Below are 7,876 nucleotides of genomic sequence, written 5' to 3'. Positions count from 1 at the left end.
TTAAGCCAATATGCTCATAGATATCTACGTGCTCTTGGACTTCTGGAGGAGGCCTAGATACTGGAGGAGTATCTCCATGGACCAAAATCTGTTGGCTATTGGACCATACAATCAAATTGTATATTTGATCACTAGATCAATATGTTAAATCTCTTGTGAATTGCAAACCTTGTCTTGGAATACTTGCAAATGGAATCCATATGGAAGCAAATGTTTTGCTACAAATTAAAATAGGTGCATAGAAACAATATTGAAACTTTAAGGATGCTAGACGAAATTGTCGATATTTTGAAATGATTCCATTTGTGAGAGATTTTCTTAATTATTCATTTGGCCGTTCAACTTTTTGATACAATGCTTTTAGCACCTTTTATCTCTTTCATTAACCAAGTTAATTGTTTGATTTTGACTAGTGCTCAATGCACACCCAATGTGTGTGCAATAAAAAAATACATAATATTTATGATTATATAATTAAATAAAATTTTTATTACTTAAGCAAACTTTAATCTTTCAAATATTTTTCATAAAATAATTTTATAAAGAAGTTCATAAAGTGACAATAAATATTGACCCTCACTGTTTAACCCCAAACATCTTCCTCAAGCTTTATATATCGTATAAATATTTGAACCAATTTGATTGCTCACTAGCGAAGCCACCAGAAAATTCTTCTAAAAGAATTGAAGCATCTGTCGTTGTTATTAATTTGGATGTAGCATAATGAGATTGCTTGTAGAAAATTCTATTGTTTCAACAATAAAGTTTTTAAGTTTTTATTTTTAATGTTTGTGTATATTGATAAATTCATTAAAAATTAATATAGTGTTGTAAAACTAATAAACTATTATAGTATAAATGGAGATATTAGAGAAAGAAATAGAACAATGAGGAATGATATTCTTATATTCCAACAAAATACAAAAGTTATCATAAAGGGTGTCAATATACCTCTATATATAGGTATTAAAAGATTAAAGAAACATCAATCCTATTAAACACCCACTATTATAAGAATATGAAGAAACTTATGAAATGGTTTCTCCACTACATAAATAGATTTATGGATTGTAACTTCTATACATAATGTAGCCATGAATCATGAATTAATTCTCTTGAGAATACAAAGGGACATCCACACTTTTAGTTGTTTCATAACATATAAACTAAAAATTAACTTCTTCATTGAAACTTATTTGATAGCCTATTTAAATGAAGATACAATAACAAAACAAAAACAAAAACAAATATTAGATGATCATTTTAATCACCATATGAGAGATATTGCTTACATTCCAAAGGAGCAATTTTAAGGGGAAAAAATGATAGAACTCATTAGTTAATTATTCACAATTTAAGTTAATAAACATGTATGCCAAATTTGAGACCAACTATCCAAAGAAAAAAAGAAAAAGCCAAATGAAAAGAAATATATGAGAATCGTAGTAAGAATAAATAAAAATTTTAAAAAGGAGAAAAAAGAATTTTGATTAGTTTTTGTTTTACATTTTGTATTAACACAATCTGTAATACATTGTAACAGCAATTTAATTTTGTTTTGACAGTTAGGTAGTATTGGATTGGATTTCTTTCGATTATCCTAACTCCTCCTAAAACCACAAATTTTACTGATTTCATTTGTTTGGATCAAAATATGAAATACTACTTTGACAACTGAGCTAAACATCATGGACCAAAAGTTTGTAATTCTTAAAAAAAAAAATTAAAGAGTGCAGCAAGTCCTATAAATACCCGCAAGTAAATTCAAAATTGAGATGGTTGTTTGAGAGGAAAGAAGATCACGAAACTACAAAGCCCACACTACCTCGTTGCCAAAATGGAGGAGACAACTTTAGGTTTATAATCTCCATTCCAGTGAAATTTATTGATAACTTCAGCGGTATAAACTCTATTTTAGTGAAATTTATTCAATTCTATGTGGTTTCACTGACATCGGAATCATTATTCCCTTGCATTTGTAATTTTTTGTCAGAGATTTTAGCGAACTTGTACTCTTTTGATTTACTTGTCTCTGTTTCGGCATAATACTGTTGACAACTTCAGGTTTATAAATTCTATTTGAGTGAAACTTATTCTGTTCTATTTGGTTTCAATCATATCGGAATCATTATTCCCTTGCATTTGTACATTTTTGTTGTAGCTTTTAGCGAACTTGTACTCTCTTGATTTACTTGTATCTTTCTCAACATCATGTTCCATTCTTGTCTGGTGAGCGTTTCAATCGTCTCCGTTGCTGACTAAAAGTTAGTAACGATGAAATGAATCGAACCGTTATACGTATGGTGCTTGGATTGATGCCTAAAGCGATGTGTAAACTCTATTTTAATGAATTTGATTTGGTTCTATTCGTTTCAACAATATCGGAATCATTATTCCCTTGCATTTGTGCTTCTTTTATTGGAGATTTAGAGAACTTACTCTGCTAATTTACTTGGCGCTTCAAAATTTATGACGGATTTTGTTTTACTGCAAATTAGCAATTACTTCCTTCAACTGATGGACTTTGATGCACCAAGTTTGGATTTATCTAATGCATGAAATTATAGTACTATCAATACTAGCGATGGAAAGCATCACTGTATTAAATCATTAGAAGGGAGACTACTAAGTTTTTCTTTTTTTGGCTTTATGTATTTGTCATTAATTGCCGAATTCTAGTATCATTCAATTGGTAACTATTATTGCTTTGAGTGGCAGGATCAAAATCTTCCATGACTCGGGCCAAACTGAAGGCATTAAGCCAATTTGTCTATGACTACCTGATTGATTTAGGTCTCAGGGACCAAGCCCAATTGTTGAATGATTTTGTTTGTGAAGAAGGCTCTCCAGGCCATGAGAGGATTGCTGGACATCCTGTGGCTGACTATTGGAATCTCAGGTTGACTGTCGCCGCTAAGGCAAGCCCGATTAAACTCAATAGAGCTGAAATTGGGCCAAGCCCACTGCCACCTGACCTTAATGAGTACGTCATACTATTTATTTAATATTTTTTAAAATATTGTAATATTTATTTAATGTTTTTGTTCTATTGCAGAGACTGGGAGTCGACTTTGAAGATCAAATTGCGTAACCAGCTGGTCTATGAATACTTGAAGGCTATGGATGTATCAACTATCGCTAATGATTTTAAGGGGCACGTGCAACAGACTGAGTCACATGGATTGAATTTCTCCTACACAGGTGGTTAGACATTGTGGACGAAATTTCTTTTGCTGATGCTTCATGGGGTGAGCTTGGCACCTATCCTTCCTGATATCATACCTCTTCCCAGTTTTGCTAATGTTGGGCTAGAATGGGAGTTTGAGGCTTCTCACCCCAACAGTGGTGACATTGGGGTTGATGGTTATATTGAGAGAATCTCCTGATTCCCAGTCGAAAGCTGATGTCCCTTCCACAACCCACCCATCTTCCTTCCTTGATGCTTCAACTTTTGATGGACTATTGCGTATTATTCTCTTTAGTAGTAAATTTAGTGTAAGTGGATGACATGGTGATGAACATTTGCTGGTATGAATATTGTCTATTCCCATGGTATGTAAGCAGTCTCTATTAGTATACGCTATGTTATGCAAGTTGATGGCATTGAATATAACGCTTAGAAGTTTTTGTTTCTGATTTTTGTTGAGTTTTTTTTTTAAAAAGAATTTCTTGATGAAATTGGCATTGAATGTTGCTTTTGTATTATTTCTTTGTCATATCAAATACACATTGAAAAAGATTCGACATTTAGTTGAATTAAGAATATTGGCATATTTTGAAATGTCAGACGAAATTGTCGATATTTTGAAATGATTCCATTTGTGAGAGATTTTCTTAATTATTCATTTGGCCGGTCAACTTTTTGATACAATGCTTTTAACACCTTTTATCTCTTTCATTAACCAAGTTAATTGTTTGATTTTGACTAGTGCTCAATGCACACCCAATGTGTGTGCAATAAAAAAATACATAATATTTATGATTATATAGTTAAATAAAATTTTTATTACTTAAGCAAACTTTAATCTTTCAAATATTTTTCATAAAATAATTTGATATTAGTAGTCATAATGTTTAGGGATAGTTATGTTGAAAATATATATTCAAATAATTAAAAACAAAAATAGTCATTTGTAGTTATACATAGTTAAAATAAAAGTAGTTTTTATAAGGGTAAAAAAAGAAGAAGTTCATAAAGTGACGATAAATATTAACCCTCGCTGTTTTACCCCAAACATCTTCCTGAAGCTTTATATATCGTATAAATATTTGAACCAATTTGATTGCTCACTAGCGAAGCCACCAGAAATTCTTCTAAAAGAACTGAAGCATCTGTCGTTGTTATTAATTTGGATGTAGCATAATGAGATTGCTTGTAGAAAATTCTATTGTTTCAACAATAAAGTTTTTAAGTTTTTATTTTTAATGTTTGTGTATATTGATAAATTCATTAAAAATTAATATAGTGTTGTAAAACTAATAAACTATTATAGTATAAATGGAGATATTAGAGAAAGAAATAGAACAATGGAGAATGATATTCTTATATTCCAACAAAATATAAAAGTTCTCATAAAGGGTGTCAATATACCTCTATATATAGGTATTAAAAGATTAAAGAAACATCAATCCTATTAAACACCCACTATTATAAGAATATGAAGAAACTTATGAAATGGTTTCTCCACTACATAAATAGATTTATGGATTGTAACTTCTATACATAATGTAGCCATGAATCATGAATTAATTCTCTTGAGAATACAAAGGGACATCCACACTTTTAGTTGTTTCATAACATATAAACTAAAAATTAACTTCTTCATTGAAACTTATTTGATAGCCTATTTAAATGAAGATACAATAACAAAACAAAAACAAAAACAAATATTAGATGATCATTTTAATCACCATATGAGAGATATTGCTTACATTCCAAAGGAGCAATTTTAAGGGGAAAAAATGATAGAACTCATTAGTTAATTATTCACAATTTAAGTTAATAAACATGTATGCCAAATTTGAGACCAACTATCCAAAGAAAAAAAGAAAAAGCCAAATGAAAAGAAATATATGAGAATCGTAGTAAGAATAAATAAAAATTTTAAAAAGGAGAAAAAAGAATTTTGATTAGTTTTTGTTTTACATTTTGTATTAACACAATCTGTAATACATTGTAACAGCAATTTAATTTTGTTTTGACAGTTAGGTAGTATTGGATTGGATTTCTTTCGATTATCCTAACTCCTCCTAAAACCACAAATTTTACTGATTTCATTTGTTTGGATCAAAATATGAAATACTACTTTGACAACTGAGCTAAACATCATGGACCAAAAGTTTGTAATTCTTAAAAAAAAAATTAAAGAGTGCAGCAAGTCCTATAAATACCCGCAAGTAAATTCAAAATTGAGATGGTTGTTTGAGAGGAAAGAAGATCACGAAACTACAAAGCCCACACTACCTCGTTGCCAAAATGGAGGAGACAACTTTAGGTCTATAATCTCCATTCCAGTGAAATTTATTGATAACTTCAGCGGTATAAACTCTATTTTAGTGAAATTTATTCAATTCTATGTGGTTTCACTGACATCGGAATCATTATTCCCTTGCATTTGTAATTTTTTGTCAGAGATTTTAGCGAACTTGTACTCTTTTGATTTACTTGTCTCTGTTTCGGCATAATACTGTTGACAACTTCAGGTTTATAAATTCTATTTGAGTGAAACTTATTCTGTTCTATTTGGTTTCAATCATATCGGAATCATTATTCCCTTGCATTTGTACATTTTTGTTGTAGCTTTTAGCGAACTTGTACTCTCTTGATTTACTTGTATCTTTCTCAACATCATGTTCCATTCTTGTCTGGTGAGCGTTTCAATCGTCTCCGTTGCTGACTAAAAGTTAGTAACGATGAAATGAATCGAACCGTTATACGTATGGTGCTTGGATTGATGCCTAAAGCGATGTGTAAACTCTATTTTAATGAATTTGATTTGGTTCTATTCGTTTCAACAATATCGGAATCATTATTCCCTTGCATTTGTGCTTCTTTCATTGGAGATTTAGAGAACTTACTCTGCTAATTTACTTGGCGCTTCAAAATTTATGACGGATTTTGTTTTACTGCAAATTAGCAATTACTTCCTTCAATTGATGGACTTTGATGCACCAAGTTTGGATTTATCTAATGCATGAAATTATAGTACTATCAATACTAGCGATGGAAAGCCTCACTGTATTAAATCATTAGAAGGGAGACTACTAAGTTTTTCTTTTTTTGGCTTTATGTATTTGTCATTAATTGCCGAATTCTAGTATCATTCAATTGGTAACTATTATTGCTTTGAGTGGCAGGATCAAAATCTTCCATGACTCGCCAAACTGAAGGCACTAAGCCAATTTGTCTATGACTACCTGATTGATTTAGGTCTCAGGGACCAAGCCCAATTGTGGAATGATTTTGTTTGTGAAGAAGCCTCTCCAGGCCATGAGAGGATTGCTGGACATCCTGTGGCTGACTATTGGAATCTCAGGTTGACTGTCGCCGCTAAGGCAAGCCCGATTAAACTCAGTAGAGCTGAAATTGGGCCAAGCCCTCTGCCACCTGACCTTAATGAGTACGTCATACTATTTATTTAATATTTTTTAAAATATTGTAATATTTATTTAATGTTTTTGTTCTATTGCAGAGACTGGGAGTCGACTTTGAAGATCAAATTGCGTAACCAGCTGGTCTATGAATACTTGAAGGCTATGGATGTATCAACTATCGCTAATGATTTTAAGGGGCACGTGCAACAGACTGAGTCACATGGATTGAATTTCTCCTACACAGGTGGTTAGACATTGTGGACGAAATTTCTTTTGCTGATGCTTCATGGGGTGAGCTTGGCACCTATCCTTCCTGATATCATACCTCTTCCCAGTTTTGCTAATGTTGGGCTAGAATGGGAGTTTGAGGCTTCTCACCCCAACAGTGGTGACATTGGGGTTGATGGTTATATTGAGAGAATCTCCTGATTCCCAGTCGAAAGCTGATGTCCCTTCCACAACCCACCCATCTTCCTTCCTTGATGCTTAAACTTTTGATGGACTATTGCGTATTATTCTCTTTAGTAGTAAATTTAGTGTAAGTGGATGACATGGTGATGAACATTTGCTGGTATGAATATTGTCTATTCCCATGGTATGTAAGCCGTCTCTATTAGTATACGCTATGTTATGCAAGTTGATGGCATTGAATATAACGCTTAGAAGTTTTTGTTTCTGATTTTTGTTGAGTTTTTTTTTTTTAAAAATAGAATTTCTTGATGAAATTGGCATTGAATGTTGCTTTTGTATTATTTCTTTGTCATATCAAATACACATTGAAAAAGATTCGACATTTAGTTGAATTAAGAATATTGACATATTTTGAAATGTCAGACAAAATTGTCGATATTTTGAAATGATTCCCTTTGTGAGAGATTTTCTTAATTATTCATTTGGCCGGTCAACTTTTTGATACAATGCTTTTAACACCTTTTATCTCTTTCATTAACCAAGTTAATTGTTTGATTTTGACTAGTGCTCAATGCACACCCAATGTGTGTGCAATAAAAAAATACATAATATTTATGATTATATAGTTAAATAAAATTTTTATTACTTAAGCAAACTTTAATCTTTCAAATATTTTTCATAAAATAATTTTATATTGGTAGTCATAATGTTTAGGGATAGTTATGTTGAAAATATATATTCAAATAATTAAAAGCAAAAATAGTCATTTGTAGTTATACATAGTTAAAATAAAAGTAGTTTTTATAAGGGTAAAAAAAAAAAGAAGTTCATAAAGTGACGATAAATATTGACCCTCACTGTTTAACCCCAA

Source organism: Coffea arabica, chromosome 7c (assembly GCF_036785885.1).
Source record: "Coffea arabica cultivar ET-39 chromosome 7c, Coffea Arabica ET-39 HiFi, whole genome shotgun sequence".
NCBI lineage: Eukaryota > Viridiplantae > Streptophyta > Magnoliopsida > Gentianales > Rubiaceae > Coffea > Coffea arabica.
Note: the sequence above shows the minus strand (reverse complement) of the source record.